This window comes from Trachypithecus francoisi, unplaced genomic scaffold, assembly GCF_009764315.1.
Source record: "Trachypithecus francoisi isolate TF-2019V2 unplaced genomic scaffold, Tfra_2.0 Lachesis_group17, whole genome shotgun sequence".
In the NCBI taxonomy this organism is placed as follows: domain Eukaryota; kingdom Metazoa; phylum Chordata; class Mammalia; order Primates; family Cercopithecidae; genus Trachypithecus; species Trachypithecus francoisi.
The window spans coordinates 33973622-33993489 of NW_022681462.1; positions in this window are offsets into that span (position 1 = coordinate 33973622).

A 19868-nucleotide genomic window follows, 5' to 3' on the forward strand; every position below is an offset into this window, starting at 1 on the left:
ATATTTCCTCACCCAGCCTTAGAATCAGCCATTTCTCCCAGGAGAAGGGCCTAATTTGAAACTGAATATTTTACAATGACTGAGTGAATGGACTAATTTATACCATTTCTGAAATGAATTAATTATATTTTTGAAAGTCTAGAAATTCTAATTTCTCCAACATTCATTAACAATTACTGTTGCTGCAATTTAGAGAAAGTTATGTGAGTTTATATGCATTTATTTTATTCTTTGCTATTTCATTCTTACCAATATCATTTTCTCATCTTCAATTATTTTTGCTTTTATTCAAGGTGCTTCCATTTTTCTATTAAATAAAAAAGTACAGAATGTGCTTCAAAGTCTTTGTGTAAATGACATTACTAGCTCTACTTTGCTCAAGTGTTCTGTCAAAGGTATTGGCACAGTGCTGCAATTTTTATACTTGAGAAATGCAAATGGCTTGGTTTAAGGCATATTACATTTGCTTTTCAAATAGATGTTTTCTATTCAAACAGAACTGAGCAAGAGTGTATTAGAAATCTAAGAATTACAGACAACCGTCCTTCCACCACTTTAATACTAAATACAATTATTGCAAGAAGCACATATAGAATGTCATCCTAATTTTTCTCCCAACACGAAAAAATATTTTTGACAATGCATTGCAACTTCTTATGATGTTCCACATGAATGACAACCTCAGTTTTTCCCCATAGCTTACCAAGATGCTATTAAAATGAATCAACCTCATTTCACCTGATAATAGGAAACAAGGAGAACACTGGTTGTTTACAATTCAAAGATCACCCTGAAGTTACAATTTATACAGTTTACAAATCTCTTTCATACAAACATTTGCTTTTTATCAAATTATTTATCAGAGTTGTCAGCTCCTAGGAGAGATGTGTTAGAGGTGAATTACTCCTTCCTCCCCCAGTACTAAAATGTGAAAATTAGGAAAATCAAGAATCTTATATCCTCCAGAATTGAACTAGTACTTCTGAACCATTCCAGACTTTACAATAATCTCTTCTGAAACGGAACATTAATAAGAAAGAAGAATTCATTCTAATTCTATTACGCCTTTCTGAAATTGAAACCAAATGCTCACAGTAATCTGATAGATAGGTTACATGATAATGTCTTCTATTTTTATCAGAGTCATTGCAAATAGAAGGGTTTCATTCTCATTTATCCAAAGCATGGCAAACTGACAATAAAGAAAACGTAACTTAATTACTGAATAAAAATAAATATAAGTATGGCTACAAAGAATAAAGGAGTCAGCTGACATCTCACTGAATACTAGGTTTACATCTTCACTGCTCTATGTTGGTGACAAGCTTTTCATGTTTTAAAATCTGCTTTCCTTAACTAGACAGTAAAGTTTTCAAATAGATTTAAGGACTTCTTTTAACCTAAGAAAAATGAATATATTCAATGTTTGACATATTTTTATTAATTAGCATATTATCTTGGGACTTTTCACATTCATTGTATAGGCTTACAAACATTTCCTTCAGAGATTGCCCTCATCAGAGCTACATCCTTTCATGACCTATTATAGTAGCCATTTGCTGTAGCAATGTACAAGGAAAGTCCATTTTTCTTTCTCTGTCTCTCTCTCTCTTTAACATATACTTCAGATTTTCCAAACGGCCTTTTTTTAAAGTACCCATTGGTGAAAATATCATATTGTAATGCTAGTTTCCTTCAAAGAGATCATTATTCTCCGAAATCATCTTGTTTGTTTATTTACTTACAATTTTATTGCCTGCCTCACTTCATTAGATCTTTAATTATATAGGAGAAGGCTTTCCACTTTGGTTATAAATATATTCACAATATCTAGAACAATTTATAATGTGTAGTAGACATCCAGTAAATAATTTTGAATAAGTTTATGAACTGAGGGACCCAGCAAGCAAGCAAATATGATCAGAGATTGTAGTTCTCTAAAAGTAAGAGGAAGCTACTCACAAAAGCTAACACAGTTGTATTGGATACACTCTCATTGTGGTATATAAGAATTCTAGGCCAGGTGTGGTGGCTCACGCCTGTAATCCCAGAAATTTGGGAGGCCGAGATGGGTGGATCACAAGGTCAGAAGTTCAAGACCAGTGTGGCCAATATGGTGAAACCCCATCTCTACTAAAAATATATATATATAAAAATCAGCCAGGCATGGTGGCACACACCTGTAGTCCCAGCTACTCGGGAGGCTGAGGCAGAAGAATCACTTGAACTTGGGAGGTGGAGGTTGCAGTCAGCCAAAATTGCACCACTGCACTCCAGCTTGGGTGACAGAGTGAGATTCTGTCTCAAAAAATAAATAAATAAATAAAAGAATTCTAGGCACCAGGAAAAACTTGTGAATTCAGTCAACAAATATTAACTTAATGCTTGTTTTGTGAACTGAATTTAGTCAGGCATTTGCAATTAAGAGATAGAAACAAATGTCTTACTTTTATTGAATTCAAAATCTAAACAGAGAAGAGAAAAAAGTAAATAGATTATAAAAAATGGAAAGAAGCACTCTATGAATAGTAAGCTTAGAGTGTTATGAGGGGAAAAATCCTGAAAACAGAATGAAGGTGGGATTGAAGGGTATTCTCAAAAGCAGTATTGTATGAGACAGTTCTTGTATTGTTACAGAGAAATATTTGAGACTGGGTAATTTATGAACAAAATAGGTTTAGTTGTTTCATGGTTCTGCAGGCTGTACATGAAGTATGATGCTGGAATCTACTGAACTTCTGATGAGGCGTCAAGAAACTTACAATTATGGCAGAAGACAAAGGAGGAGCAGGCACATCACATGGTCAGAGTAGGAGCAAGAGAGAGGAGTGAGGAGGTGCCACACACCCTTAACAACTACTTCTCTCAAGAAGTCACTCATTATTGCAAGAGTGGCACCAAAGGGATAGTGCTAAGCCATTCATGAGAAATCCATCCTCAGGAGCCAATCACCTCCCACCAGGCAAAACTGCCAATACTAGAAATCACAATTCAACATGAGATTTAGGTAGGGACACACATCCAAACCATATCAAGTATTTTACAGAATAATTCCAGCTTGATGTCATTACATTAATAGTTATAGGTTCTCAGTTGTTTTCTCCTCAAAAAATCTTCAGCTCTATATTTTCTCTAAAATGCATATCAAACATATACTGAACACTCTCTCTGTAATTACCCTTGTATTTATGTATACAGATATCCTTTATATATATATGTGTGTGTAAGTTTAAAGAATGTGTATAAAGGATTCTGTATGTATAAAGTGTATCTGTATATTTGTATATACACACACTCATAATTTATATATATACATACATACTATACATAATTTATATATACTTTACACATATATACACACATATATGTGTGTATATATGTATGTCTATACCTTTAATCCTTTATTCTCTGTATGTTGTATTTTGAGTAATTTAATATAATGTTCTCGTTCATTAATTCCTTCTATTCTGTATCCAATCTGCTTTCTCAATCCACTTCCAATATGAACTTTAACGCTTTTTTTTTTTTTTTTTTTTTTTTGATGGAGTCTTCCACTGTCGCCCAGGCTGGAGTGCAGTGGCGTGATCTCAGTTCAGGGCAACCTCCACCTCCCGGGTTCAAGCAATTCTCCTGCCTCAGCCACCTGAGTAGCTGAATTACATGTGCGCACCACCACGCCTGGCTAATTTATGTATTTTTAGTAGAGATGGGGTATCACCATGTTGGTCAGGCTGGTATGGAACTGACCTCATGATCTGTTTGCCTTGGCCTCTCAAACTGTTGGGATTACAGGTTGAGCCACTGCACCTGGTCAACTTTTAAGGCTTTTAATTTTGATTATTGTATTCCAAACTTCTAGATGATTTGTCTTAATCAGTTATTTTACTTTTTATACTTTTCTATTTCCTGTAATTAATTTAAGTTTGGCTTTAAACATGAAAAACACAGCTGCTTCCAAGTCTCTGCCTGTTAATTCTTACATGTGAAGTTTATGTCAGTGTGTTTATAAAGATTATTGTTTATGAAGCCTTATGTCACAAACCTTAAGCCTAGTAAACATTGATAATTGGTGGTCACTGACCTAGATGAAAAATTCCAGAAGAAAATCATATGATTCTGCTTCAACACACACTTCAAGGCTTACAAATGCACTGTCAACACAGACTGCATATACTCAGAGTCACATCTGTGTGAGAGCTACCTTTGAGACCACAATTTATCAAGGAGAGCTTCCTCCCATTTCAACACTCTCTTTCCTTTATCTTCTCCTGCTTGGCTTAATCTCTACTCTAAAGCACTTTGAGATTAATGTAAAAAGATATATTTATTGCTGTATTCTCTTTTCCTGAGGATTTAAGTCTTTGTAGAAAGCTTAATGTTTAAAAAAAAAAATCTATAAGACTTTCCATGTTGAGTTTTGTCCCAGAGGCTGCTGACTTGAAGCCCATGTGTGTGTATATGTCACTGAAAATTATATTTCTGTATACTCACATTGTGATAACAGAAATATTATATAGGGATAAGTGCTGAATAGTAAGGGCCTACAAATTAAGAGTATTTCACAGACAATATTAATGGTCATAAACTGGTAAAGAATCCCTCAGTGCCATTACCTAGTCTTACAGATGCTGCAGTAAGTTCCATCACATAAAGTTGCCAAACTTTAGAGAAAGCTTGAAGCTTCAAAGCTTTTTATCTTAGAGTTTTTGAGGATTAGAAATAGGCAATGGTGAAAGAGAAGAGGAGAGGGGAAAGGAGGGGAGGGGAGGGCAGGAGAGGAGAAGAGAGGAGAAAAGAGGAGAGGAGAGGAAAGAGAGAGGAGAGGAGAGGAGAGAGAAGAGAGAAGATAACAGATTCAGTGACAAACATATGACTGACCTCATAGAGGGGTCATAAGTGTGGTGTGAAAAATGTGGCTTTCTCTATACAATATATCATTATTTACCCTCAATTCTAAATATTCTGTTTATTAAAATATTAATTTATTTAACATAGATTGTGTTTTCTTTCTACAAAAGGAACAATTATTATTACAGCCTAGGCTCATCTTATAAATAAATAAATGAATGCATTACAAAAATAAATGCATCCTTTTTGTTCTGGTCCAATTAATTGCAAGAGTATTCTCCTTTTTATTTTCTGGGAGGTTTTACAATGTAAAAAACTATTGAAAAGAGATGATAGTTACTGTCAAAGGGGATTAGATTAGTAAAATGTTCTAGTTCATTAATTCTTTCTATTCTGTGTCCAGTCTGCTTTCTCAATCCACCTCCAATATGACCTTTAAGACTTTTTTTTTTTGATGGGTTCTCCCACTGTTGACTGTCGCCCAGCCTGTCAAAGGGGAAAAATTCTTCAGACAATAATTAACCCCATACTTTATTTCTATTCATTTACTTCAGAGAAATCTTATGTACTTGAACAAAGAACACTGTCCAACTAATGTGTGTCACTTTAGCAACCAATGTAAAAAGGCTCTATGAAAAATAATGTTGGGATTTTGATAGAGACTGCATCTGTAGATACAATCCTAAATTTATATGCAACCAAAAAAAGAGAGAGCCCAAATAACTAAAGCAACCTCAAGCAAAAAGAACAAAGCTGAAGGCATCACTTTACTTGCTATCAAATTGTATTACAAGGCTATATTAACCCAAACAGCATGGTACTGGTATAAAAATAGACACATAGATTCAGGAAACAGAATAGAGAATTCAGAAATACAGCCACTTATCTACATCTAACTGATCTTTGACAAAGTAAACAAAAACATATGCTGGGGAAAAGACACCCTTTTCAATAAATGATGCTTTAAAAATTAGATTGTCATATGAAGAAGACTGAAATTAGATCTGTATCTCTTATATATAAAAATAAACTCAAGACGAATCACATACTTAAACTTAAGACTTGATGCTATAAAAATACTAGGGAAAAACCTAGGGAACACTCCCCTGCACATTGGTCTAGGCAAATAATTCATGACAAAGACCTCAAAAGCACAAGCAACAAAAACAATAGACAAATGTGACTTAATTAAATGAAAAACCTTTTGTACAGCAAAAGAAATAATCAGCAGAGTGAACAACCTGTAGAATAGGAGAAAGTATTTGCAAACTCTGAATCTGACAGAACACTCATATCCAGAATTTACAAGGAAATCAAACAATGGTAACAATAACAACAAAAATAACACTAATAAAAAGTAGGTGAAGGAAGTGAATAGACACTTTTCAAAAGAAGACATACAAATAGCCAAAAAGCATTTAAAAAGTGTTCAACATCTCTAATCATCAGAGAAATGCAAATTAAAGTCACAGTAATATACGATCTCACACTGGTCAGAATGGCTATTATTAAAGAGTTAAAAAATACCAGATGGGCCCGGCGCGGTGGCTCAAGCCTGTAATCCCAGCACTTTGGGAGACCAAGACGGGCGGATCACGAGGTCAGGAGATCGAAACCATCCTGGCTAACACGGTGAACACCCTGTCTCTACTAAAAAATATGAAAAACTAGCCGGGCGAGGTGGCGGGCGCCTGTAGTCCCAGTTACTCGGGAGGCTGAGGCAGGAGAATGGCGTAAACCCGGGAAGCGGAGCTTGTAGTGAGCTGAGATCGCCCACTGCACTCCAGCCTGGGCGACAGAGGGAGACTCCGTCTCAAAATAAAAAATAAAAAATAAAAAAATACCAGATGCTGGCAAGGATATGGAGAAAAGGGAACACACAAACTGTCGGTGGGAACTTAAATGAGTGTAAACTGTGTGGAAAACAGTATGGAGATTTCTCAGAGAACTAAAAATGGTACTACCACTTGACCCAGCAATCATATTACTGGGTACACACTCAAAGGAAAAGAAATTTTTTTTTATCAAGGAATAGCTGTACTTGTTTGTTTATCACAGCACTATTCATAATAGCAAAGATATGCAATCAACCTAAGTGTCCATTAAGGGATGATTGAATAAAGAAAATATCATATATATAAATATGCACCATGAAGTGCCATTTAGCCATTATGGCTGAATGTTATTTAACTGAAAATATAATGAAATTATGTCTTTTGCAGCAACACAGATGAAACTAGAGGCCATTATCTTGAGTGAAACAACTCAGAAACAAAAAGTCAAATACTGCATGCTCTCACATGTAAGAGGGAACTAAATAATGGTACATTTGGGCGTAGAGTGTGGAATAACAGGCAATGACGATTTGGAAGAGTGAGAGGTGGGGAGGGATGAGCAATCACTAAATGAGTAAAAATTTCACTACTTGGGTAATGATTGCACTAAAAACCCAGACTTCATCACTGTGCAATATACCCATGTAATAAAACTACATTTGTATCCCTAAAATGTATACAAATAAAAAGTAAATTAAGTAAAATGAAACATCTCTGTATAGTTGTTGTTAGTTCTGTACAGAAGAATGGTTGAAATGCTGCAGATAAAAAGAATTGCACTAATTTGAAACCAAACTGGAATTGCAAATAGCAAAAAAATTCCTTTAAAAAAGCAATTGCTTCACTGTTACTTTCTGGAAAGTTATGTAGAAGATTATGAATCCATATCAGAAATCAAGAGAGAAAAGACAAAGAAGTAAGTTGGCAAGTTAGGCTGCGAGAATACTGAGAATGGCAGTAGGCATGAATACTTTGACCATATTAACTGCAAGCTGCTTGAAGCTACACTCATGTTTTAATCTCTTCATCCCTAAGACAGTGCCAGTAAAACCACTTGGTAAAAACCAATGGATATTTGAAGATTCTCTGGGCAATTGAAAGAAGGAATTAATGAGCACATTTGATAAGCACTTCATAGGCTGTAAAAGATAATCACATGCCTTTTATTATTTGTAATTTATAATAATGTTCCTGTGCACACATTTTATCTCTGTTTTGTTATCATTGTTTTAACAGATATAGTAAGGAATAGGTTGGCATGGTATGTTTCTTTTACTGGGAAATGTTGTAGATAGTGTGTGAGACTTTACGTCCATCCTCCAAGTAGAGTTGAAATGGCATGACACTTCCCTTCTGAGGATTCCACTCTACTTGGGAAAACAGGAAGATCCAGCCCAGCATTAAGAGGTAATTCCATATAGGTGTCTAAGTAATACAGAACATAGAGATAGGAAGGGAAATTTTTGATTCGACTTGTTGCCTAGGGAGGAAGGGACAAGGAAATTTGGGCTACAGAGGAATGCCAATGATTATGTTGCTGACAGTTGATGAACACATTTTCTCAATTTTTGATCCTAAAACTATTGAGAAGAGGCGGTGAAGTCGTGTTTTGAAATAAAACTAAAAGTGATTCCAAGAGGGAGCTTCAATGACTAATAATCAAAGTTAAGGCTCAGATGTAGTTTTCTCTCAACAACAATATTATAACCTCCTGAGATAAATCATAGTTATTGTAAAGTTGGCAAATAACAGTGCATACTGGGAGATAATGAGGAAATTAACTTTGCCTTTTCATTAAGTAGCTGGAGCCACATATAAGTCATAGTGTTTCAACAAGAGAGTGGCTCAACAGATACTATTGGAGTAACATCAAATACTCATCCCCATTCCTCCCCTCCCTCGCCCTCCAACACATATATATGCTAATAGGGGACTATGAAATCACATTAATGTTCACTTTCCAATCCAAAACCAATATTAGAAATTCTTGCCTTTAGGAAGCCTTTCCAGAAGCTTCTCTTTCTTGGTATTAATGAAAATTTTCTATAAGTATATCTAAACAAAATATGTATGTGTTCTCAAATTCATAATCTGTTTTGGCCTCAGCCTTGGAAATTTGAGTATCAGTTGCAAAACTGCTCCTGAAGCAGGATCCCTGACCACTTTGCTGCACTCATGTCAGGTTTGCTTTGTTTACTCAGCCTGCTGCTCTACACACTTCACAGGAGGGAATGCATGAGCAAAGGAGGCAGGAACTGGAGTGCATGAGCGCTGAAACCTCTAGCCACTTCTGCACTGGCATGAGGGAACTCCATGTGAGCCCTACAGCAGCATCCAGGTGCCTGTGACTCCTTGAAGTGCCAGGGAGCATATTACAGTGCTCTTTTCGTTCTGCCATCCATGAACAGCTTAAGTGTTAACATCTCAGTGGGTCCTTTGACTCATTATGTGAGATGTCTGCCCTCTGTCAACGAGGACAAAGGGCCAGTGTGACAGCCTTTTGCATGCACACCAGTGGCTCCTGAACTCTTGTCCAGCATCCAGGAAAAATAAGATCGCACAAACAACCTGAAGGATGGTAATCTCAGCAGGAAGAGGAGCTGAAAAGGGGATGGGGATGGCGGTAGGTAATTTTCCCTTGAAAAACCTGGTCTGCAGCCAGATTTTTCTGCAAAATTATGCCATCAGGCTGTCCCTCTGATGTCAAGCCACATCTCTATGACATCTAGCTGCTTCTCCTCTCGTCTCCAACTGAGTCTGGGATTTTTATAGGAACAGGATGGCAGGTGGGCATGGGTAGTTTATGAAAAGTGTAGTTTATGAAAAGCATATGAGCAGGAAAATAAGGATATAAGATCTCACTTTGGGCTGCTGTTTCAGGCTTTTTGGCTTGAGGATGGAGCTTTCACCATCCTATCACTTTCGCCCATTTTCCTGGAGAACAGAATACAATTTTTAATGTAGACAATTTTTTCTGCTTTTCCAAAAAAGAATGCCATTTTGAAAAGAAGAAGAGTAATGTCTCTGTTTCTTTTTGATAGATGTAGATATGAGTTATATATGCATATGCAACTTTATATATTCTCAGAATAGCATGTTCCACAGACTCTTGATAATGTACAATATTCTGTATTTGATAAAAAGCTTTAGACTTAAACAGAAAAAATGTATGTAATGTCGGTATTGAATACGAAAGTAGAAGTTCTGCAGTTCATAGAAAGGAAGCTCCATTGAAATGTTGTGCTAAGTTTTTTCATAGAAGCCTATTTTAATTTAAAATTACCTTTTTTCTTCCTGAACCTCACTCCCAACTCACTTGAGCAATAATCATTTAATCAATGTAAAACACAAAATGTATTTCGAACACAATAGAAACACATTCATATAGTACCTAGAAATAAATCTAATATAATATTTGCAAGAGTTATATAGAACATACTATATGAAGAAAATAAGAAGATACAAATATGTGTAAAAATATATTGTATTTCCAGGTAGAAAATACAGGATATCAAAGATGTCAGTTATCCATGAATTAATCTACAAATTTAGTGCAATCACAGTGATAATTCTACCACACCTTGAAAGAGAAAGGTATAGGGGTGTAAGAGCAATGTAGTATTGATAGACAGTTGATTGTAAGGTTTTTAGAAGCTTTTGAAAATCTAAAATTGACACATAATAAATGTGTACATACAAAGTGTAAAATCTGATAAAATTTAACATATTTAAAAACCTGTGAAACCATCACAACAGTTAAGACAGTAGACATACTTATTATCAAATTTCCAGAAATTTACTCCAGACATTAATGTTTCCAGAATTGAGAGATACATTACATTGGGCAACTCATTTTAGAAATATTTCCTTCACCCTAAAAATTGAGATATTGGACATCAAATAGTATGTATGTGATTGTGTGTTTGTGGACCTTAAATGATTAATATACATGAAATGCTTAACACAGTGACTTTAATATTTTAAACATTTAATTTATTATTATCATTGTTGTAATCAAATGTTGTTTTTGGTTTTCATTATCCTGAAATTTGTTTTTAATAATTCCTTGCATTCTAGAGGATACATTTCGCTAGTTTCTAGTTACTGTAATTATATCTAAAGTGACCTCTCCAACACCTACTGTACCCACTAAGAACCATAAAATATCCTCTATCATGTTAAGATAGGATATATGGAGTAAGGTGGCCACTTTTAAACTTTGAGAAATGAAATTCAGTTGAGAAATGCAAATGTGTACAGTCTTAGAATGATATACACCCTTATCTGTGTCATATTGTAGGCTAATCCCTGTGACTTTTTGACATAATTGAGAACAAAAGTCCAATCCAAGTTTTTGGATCCCAGCTGCTAGTTTGGGTATGGGGTGATAGACACCTCCAAGTCTCATGTTGAAATACGATCTCCAATGTTGGAAGTGGAGCCTAGTGGGAAGTGTTAGAGTTGGGGGTCCAGATCCCTCATGAAATACTTGCTGCCATGCTTGTGGTAATGAGTGAGTTATATAACTCTGCTCCATTGGTTCACAGAGAGCTGGTTGTGAGAGAGAGCCTGGTCATCCCCCACCCACACTATTGTTTCCTCTCTCACCATGTGATTTCTCAAAGTCAGCTCCTCTTCACCTTTCTGCAAGGATGGAAAGAGCCTGAAGCCTTCACCAGAAGCAGATGCTGGCACTGTTTCTTGTACAGCCTCCAGAACCATGAGCTAAATAAAATCTCTTTTCTTTATAAATTACCCAGCCTCAGGTATTCCTTTATAGCAACACAAATGTACTAAGACACCAGCCTTCTTTTTCATCCCTTCCTCTTTGACATATACCTTTTAAAGACTTTTGCCAACAGAGATATGGCTCTTTAACAATACAAAAATGGGATTTGTCAAATTGGAGCACAGATTCCCAGTAACAGTTTGCTTAACACTAGTATTTCATTCCCTAGAGACAGTATAAACTAGAACATTGGAGAGTTTTTTGCCTTAAAAATATGCTGGAGGTTTTCCTGATTACTTGTAAAAGAGAGAAGTGATGTTATCCTTGGTTATTAAAACTGGTAAGTCTGTCCATCACAGCTTTGTGAGGTTACCCTGATATACTTTTATTATACATGTGAATACATGTGTCTCCATATGTTTTAATGTTAACTGTTTAGTCAATCACGTTTTTGCTATCCAATAGAAATGCGCTAGGTCAGCTGTCCTTAACCACATACACCACAACTTAGTATTATCAAGCTGCAATGTTTTTGACCTTGACAAAAGTGTTCATATGTGTAAAGATAATATCACCTCACCTGAAAGAGACACTTTATTTTTATGTTAGAAAATATGCATATCCACAGGCATCTTCCTGTATCTAAAATTCAAAGTGTAGAAAGAGGGAATTTGGTGGGGTACATTTACTGATGAAAAGTAATTTCTCCTTTATCTCCTCTTAGAAATGTGTGCTTAATTCTTACTTTCTGCTGATTCTCCTCTATCAGGGATTTAGCCTCTATTTATGTTGCTTAGTTCTCTGTAGTTAGTTTATCTGCATATTTTACAAATTGACTCTCTTTTTCCTTCTTAGCACTGATGGTTCTATAAAGCATTGGATGTAGTGCAAACCCAATTAAAGCCAAACTAATTAACTATGACTCTCTATATTCTATACAAATTGCACTTGTCTTTGTGTAAAAGGCACTGTGTGAATTCCCTTGGGCCTTCATCGTTTTATGGCATGCACTTTTGGTGTCTATTACAATGTTAGAACTAATATTTTCAGTCTCTTTCAGATTCCTTTTGTTTGCATAAAATACATGACTCCACACCATGCTTCTTGGCCACAGAAAGCAAAGAACCTGCTTTGTAATGAAAACACAACCCTTTTTAAAAGGGTTCAAGAAAATGCTTTTTATAGCAAAGGAATAAATAACCTGTGAAATTCTCCATGATTGAATATTATTAAGTCAAATAGGCTTATTAAGATTCATAAAGCAATTAGAAGCGTTAGGCTGAATTCTCTTGTCAGTTTCTTGTGCCTGTCCTCACATTAAAGCCAATGGAAGCTGTATGCTTTTGGCCATGGGCAAAATGTAGCCTATTTTGAATAAGAATAGCATCTGCAATTATACTCGCTGAGATAAAAATTAAAAGGTTCATCAATTCTCATGCTTCAGAGCATAAGATTATAACCAGATGGTGACAGAAAGTTTCTGCTGGGCATGAGGTTTCGCTAATGGACAGGTGCATTAGGACAATTTTCCTTTGGCCTCCCTCCTCATAATGTCTCACACACACACAGATGTGCCAAAAACAGGACATCAAAACAAATGAGACATTTGCATTTTACCAAGATGAAATCCTCCCATGACCTAACAATATTGCGATTCAAATCCTAGCAGGTGTAGAACATTTCAATGCAAACATTTTAGAATTGAATTCAACTCAACAGCAATAACTTATCTTCTGCTTCTAGACTGGCTGGTTTTGTCTTTACATGTGCCATCTTAATTTTCATTAAACTAAATTTACCTCAGGGCATAAAATATAGGAAAATATTTGCTAGTGCAAAAAAGATCTAAGTCATCACAATTTATAAAACTCTACACCTGCATGTGAAAAATCAATTAATTGATATATATCAATTGAACAACATATATATATTGAACACCCAGCAGTTTCCATGCAGTGTTTGGGTTTATAAAAAATATAATAGAAAAATAAGATATTATACTAGCCTTTAGGTGGCTGACAATTCTCCTTTCAAGCTAAAGACATAAAACAAGACAACATGGGATTTTATGATATACTCTGTAAATTCAATAGGAGTCCAAAAAGATAGTGTGTAATGAAGCAATCAGACAGATTCTTGATTTAGATAAATAAGTATAGATATATGTATATACACACATATGCATATGTAAATAAATATATCTTATTTATACTTGTAATTGTGGAAGACTGCTAAAATGCCAGGGGATTGTTATTTGCTCGTATCATTTTTTTGAGTATCCAAAATACTAAAGTCATTTATTTTTGGTTTTCAAACCTCTATAAAATTTCCAGTGTATATTTTCTTTACTTAAATAGTATTATTACATATTTGCAAAATGTATAGTACTAAATTAATTTGAAACATTGTTTCAAATTAATGTTCTCTAGACCCCCAACGAATGGTATATTATATTTTGGGGCGTTTACATGAACCTCCTGTATTAGAGAGAAGTGCTAATCTTATTTTAATAAAGAAATTGTGTACTAAAGAAAGCTGGTCATCTATTCTTTACTTTTACTCCTCACAAAATCTTTCATTAGAACATGTAAGTCCAACTCTCTGTGCAAAGTTTCATAATTTCTTTCTTTAATTCCATAATCTATTTGCCGTATTCATAGTAAATTAATGTGTTCTAGGAATGTAGGTCATCTTGGACAGATAGTAGAAATGTATCCCAAATTGGTTGTCTAACAGTTAAAAAAAAATCATAATTTGCCTGTAGAGACAACAATTCATGCTGAATGAAATAGTCCAGGCATTGAAGGATGGCTAATGGGCCCTGCCTTTCCTGGGGTTTGTGTGAACAAGAGGTCATGCACATTTTTAAGTGAGTTATGTGCATTCTTTATTCATAGAAGCTATGTTCTTGTGTATGAAACTTGATAACCTGAAAACAATATCGACAACAATCACAGAAGTTTTGAATTTGAATTGTGGTATAAAATAACTTTAAAAATTTGCCAAATATTTTCTTTAAATAACTCTTTTCTATCCAGGACAGCTGTAATTACTTGAAATTTTTCCCTTTTAAAGGAATGAATTAATAGTGGATTTCACTTAATAGTCCTGCTGTTCCTTTGGAGAAATACTGGAACAAATTGTGTTCTTGTCCACAATAGCAGTCCTTTAAATATGAATAAAGATATTTGAACACTTATTTAAATATTTTTATATCACTCAGTCATAATGGTCAGATTTATATGGACAAATGTCCTTTTGTCCTTCTTAAGTGGAGATTATTTAATTGGAAACAGCTTATTCCTTTTTTTTTTTTAACACTGTGAAGTATAATTACTTTCTGTCATAAAAACATTGTCATTTTTATTAATGCAGCTCATGTTTGGATTTACATATCTGGAAGTTACTACATTGTTTTAGGTGTTCAGTGTCCCAACATTGATGTTTTCCACCTGAGTCATCCTACTCTCCTTCATACAATAATATCACAAATTTGATTTTCTATTAAAATGTTTACATTAACTTCTGTTAAATTTACCTTGTTTATTTTATTTTGGTATTGTGATTCATCAGGTTTGTTTTAAATCTTGATTAGCAATTTATTCTACAGACTATTGCATTAGTTCCAGGATTCCTGCAAATAGGAAAATCTGTGGATGCTCAAGTCCCTTATATAAAATGGCATATTATTTGCATTTTAACCTACACACATCCTCCCCATACATTAAATCATTTCTAGATTACTTATAATACTTAGTATGATATAAATTCTATGTTAATAACTGTTACTCTGTAGCTTTAAAACATTTGTATTATTTTTTATTGTTGTACTATTTTTTCTTATTTTTAGAATTTTTAATATATTTTTTATCTGTGGTTGGTTGAATCTTGAATGCACAGATGTAGAACCTATGGATATGGAGGGTCAAATATAAGCTACTCATCTCAGCTTTATTTAACTTCAGAACTTAAAAGACAGGACTTAATGTATTCTCTTACGATACGTTTATTATGAAAATAAAGTGAAGTAGGTCCATAGGTCTCTAGTACATATCTCCCTTCTGAGTTCACAGAGTAGCACAACACATTGGAATAACTTTGCATTGCAGACCAATTATATTTTCTTTAACTTACATTGTTTCACTATTTTAAACATATTCTAAAGTTTTATACTTAACTCCCCTGCTCATTTTTTACTAAAGCTATGTTATCACATATTAGCCAGATAAGAGAGATTAAATATAACCATAATGGAATCAGAAGAAAAAATGTAAAAACTAGGATTCAATCATTGGTCAGAAAACAAATATGAGGGACATTGACATAACTGTGCTTGTTGACCTTTATTAGCAATATTTTCTTTTCCTTCTCATTTTTATCAACTCATAGAACTTAGATATGGTGCTTAGTGGTAATATATTGAGGACTAAACAAGTACAAAGGTATTAGCTGACAACTGGACCTAGGGTTTACATAATATATGTATACTAACTATTAACAAAAGATCAATGAGATCTGCAGAGGTAAAAGCAGAACTTCATTTAAAAAAACAACTTACAGATTGGGGAAGCACAGCCTTTAGTACAAGTGAAAGTGTGCTCTCTGAAGAACAAAGGGAGGATTTGGCTTAAACAGAGAAATTTCTGTTTCAGATTCTCGATCAGGTCTATCTATGCAAATGAAGTATTCAAATTGTTTAGTTCTGATTGGTCAAAATAGTTGAGCCCTGATTATGTTGTTTCTAAGCCCCAGGCCAGAAGTCCAGAAGTCTGTCAGATGGCCAGTGGAGAGGAGCAGTGGGGATGAGAGGGGACACACATGTTTCCAGCTAGTTTATCTTGGTACCTTGGCACCAGCAATAGAAACTGTTTGGCTTGATGGTGGAAAGGGAGGTCTTGTGACACTTTCACAACATTTTTCAGAGCACACAGACTACATAATCCCTCCCTCATTCAGCCATTGCTGCTTCATTTTGTATGCTGGTAAAGGACATAATTTAATATAACAACAAGGTGACTGAAAACATACTAGGTAATCTATGCCCATTTAACCTTAATAAAAAGTCTATTTTCTTGAATTCTTGAAGAATATTTTATTTTATTTTGATGGGAGGGGAAATAAAACAGGCAAGTATAAAAAATTTTAAGTTTTTTCATTGAAGTGCTGATATTTTGAGTCTATAATATAAACTCATAATACACAGATTAAAAGGGTAAAAGGGAGCACAAATTTGATCACAAGCACACGTGTGTGTGGAAGTCATACAAATTATAAAAACCTCAAAATTTTAAACTTTTATACTATCTTGAGGCTATAGAAAGAAACGGGCCTTGGGAATATGGAAAAACAGGGTATGAGAAAGAGAGAACAGGAAAGGTCTGGCTAGCAAAAAGAGGCTTGTTGTGCAGATAAAACCTCACAGGTAGCAGCCCTCAGAAAGAATAGATGATAGCCAGTAGCAAATTTTTCTGTCAGACTTTTAGAGGTGTCACACTCTTTGTTAATCTTTCCTAGATATGGAAAGAGGGGCTGGAGGCAAGGGTTCAAAGAAAGACTGTTTGCATTCATTGTTTACTGCATTTTATTTCTTCTTCATATGTAAATCTCCCCCACAAAAGAAAACATTTTAGTTATTCTTGTGTTTCTACCTTTTTTGAATAGCCATCTTGAAATGTGTTTAAATAGTGTATTTTAGAGTGAAATATTTTGATTTCCTTACCAAGCAAATTGTCAGTTTATAAGCCTGTTCTCATATTGCTATAAAGAAATACTTAAAACGGGGTGGTTTTTTTTTGGTTTTTTTTTTTTTTTTGAGACAGAGTTTCTCTCTTGTTGCCCAGGCTGGAGTGCAGTGGTCTGATGTCAGCTCACCACAACCTCTGCCTCCCGGGTTCAAGCAATTCTCCCGCCTCAACCTCCTGAGTAGCTGAGATTACAGGCATGCGCCACCATGCCTGGCTAATTTTGTATTTTTAGTAGATACAGGGTTTCTCTATGTTAGTCAGGCTGGTCTCGAACTCCTGACCTCAGGTGCTTCACCCGCCTCAGGCTCCCAAAGTGCTGGAATTACAGGCGTGAGCGACAGCGTCCGGCCAGGGTAATTTATAAAGCAAAAAGTTTAACTGACTCATGGTTCTTCAGGGTGTACAGGAAGCATGATGCTAGATCTGTTTGACTTCTGGGGAGGCCTCAGGAAACTTATAACCACAGGAGAAGATGAAGGGGGAGCAGGCATGTTACACGGCCAGCGCAGGAGCAAGAGAGGGATGGAAGAGGTGCCACATATTTTTAAACAACCAGATCTCACGGGGACTCACTATTGCGAGCACAGTACTAAGGAGATGGTACTAAACCATTTATGAGAAACCTATGCCTATGATCCAGTCACCTCCCACCAGGCCCCACTTCCAAAACTAGGGATTACAATTTGACATGAAACCTGGTAGGGACACCGACCCAAACCATATCAGTAAGCTACACATGAATCTAAATAATTAATCTCCATTACTCTGAATAATAAAAATGCAAATATTCAATAAGAAAAAGTCAATTCTCTCTATGTTTAAATTTTCAAATATCCAACATATTTAAATCATTAAGCTCTGTTTCACCAAACTGAGGGTCAGGCTGCTATTTCTCATGGCCCAATAACAAAATGCAGATGAACTGGGGAGGAAGAGAGTTTGCATTTCTGCAACCAGTTACAGGAAGAAGGCCTGGAAATTATCACCAGACCAAGTTAAAATTACAAAGTTTTCCAGAGCTTATATACCTTCTAAGCTATACGTCTATGTGTGAGTGTGCATTTATCTAAATACATTAGTGATTAACTTCTTTTAATCTATAACTAAGGTCTGAGTCCTGGAGACCTTCCTCTGGAGCTTCAGTAAATGTACTTAATCTAAATGGGTCCAGGTGCTGGGGTGATTACCTTTATCTTGTCTCCTGCTAAATCATGGAGGTTTGGACCCGTTAGATCCTCAATAAACTTGTTTGTGGAGGTCTGGGGAGTTTCCTCAGACCAAAATAAAACGTGTTTAATCCTAAAGGGGTCCTGTTAAGAATTCCTTCATTAATTTGTCATGCCTTAAGGCCCAGGAAAGGCCAAGGCAAAACACTTCGTGGGCTTTTGTTACATGCTAGCCTTTGTATAAGGGCAATGGCTTTTAATATTTAATTTAACCATTCAGTCAGTACTGACAATTGTTATGGAGGCCTGTGTTAGTGGCCTGCTACAGTTTGAGTAAATCTATAATAGTCTCCATGGCATAAATTCTAGAAAATTACCTAAAAATATATTGTTATTAAGAAGAGAGTAGTATATTCTTTTGTTTGTGGATATAAAATGTTTATTAACAGGCCTGTAATAAATTCTCTTTATCAGGGGTTTGGAGGAATGCCCCAAGGGGTATAAAAGGAAGTTGGCTTGCTCATAGCTTATTTTAAAATATTTAATAGCATATATTTTAATATATCCTATTATTTTTAATAGCATATGTTCTGGATGGCAAGAGTTTTTAATCTGCCGAATAATGTTAGCAGGATACACCTGGACTACTTGGGACTACCTATAGTAAGAAAACCAGTAGTCTATGATTTATGAACATACTTCTCAAAAAACACTGGGCTTGTAACAATCTGAATATGAAGTTGAGACGTTTTGTGACAAAAATCTGTTTCTTTTTGCTTAAACAATGTAGCTACATATAGGACTTAGATATCTCAAATGTTAAACTGCCTCACCTGATGCCACAAGAAAAGATGTGGAGAGCTGTATTAGCATTATCAGATCTCACACATTATTTGTGCCTTAGTATTACCTGTATCCTTAAAATTATTAGTAAATTATGTGGAAAATATCTGATTTTTGTGAACATGATTTGACAACACAATTATTTGTGATACAGCTGGTTTTCTAAAAAGAATGCATTGACCATAAGTCTATAGGGACTTTTTGTAATGAGCAGTCAAGTAATAATTTGGTGAACTTAAATCATGAACTTCAAATTAGCTGAATCCCACAAGCCTTGACTGATCATGTTCTTTAGAGTAGGTATTCCATTACGTATTATGGAGGATATCGTGATATACATATAAAGATAATCTGCTTTCCAGATTCAACCCAAGGAAAGATGGTCTGTAATGGCAATCCAAAATCATAAGAAAAATGTATTCTACAATGCAGATACTTCTAAAAATAAAAATCCAACTAGAAAAGTCTTATGGCAGAATTATATCATGTGTTGGGCCTTTGTGAATAATATTAAGCTCGACAGGTAAAGATGCAGGGTAGGAGTATTCTATCTAATATGAACGGTTGAGGTGATGTGCATTTCATAGCATTCTAATCAAGACAGTTCAAATCATCTTTTAACTCTATCAAAATTTGCTTTTATGTGTGATAATTTTTTGAGACTTTTCTATCTAAAATTTTATAATATTAATTGTACAATTAT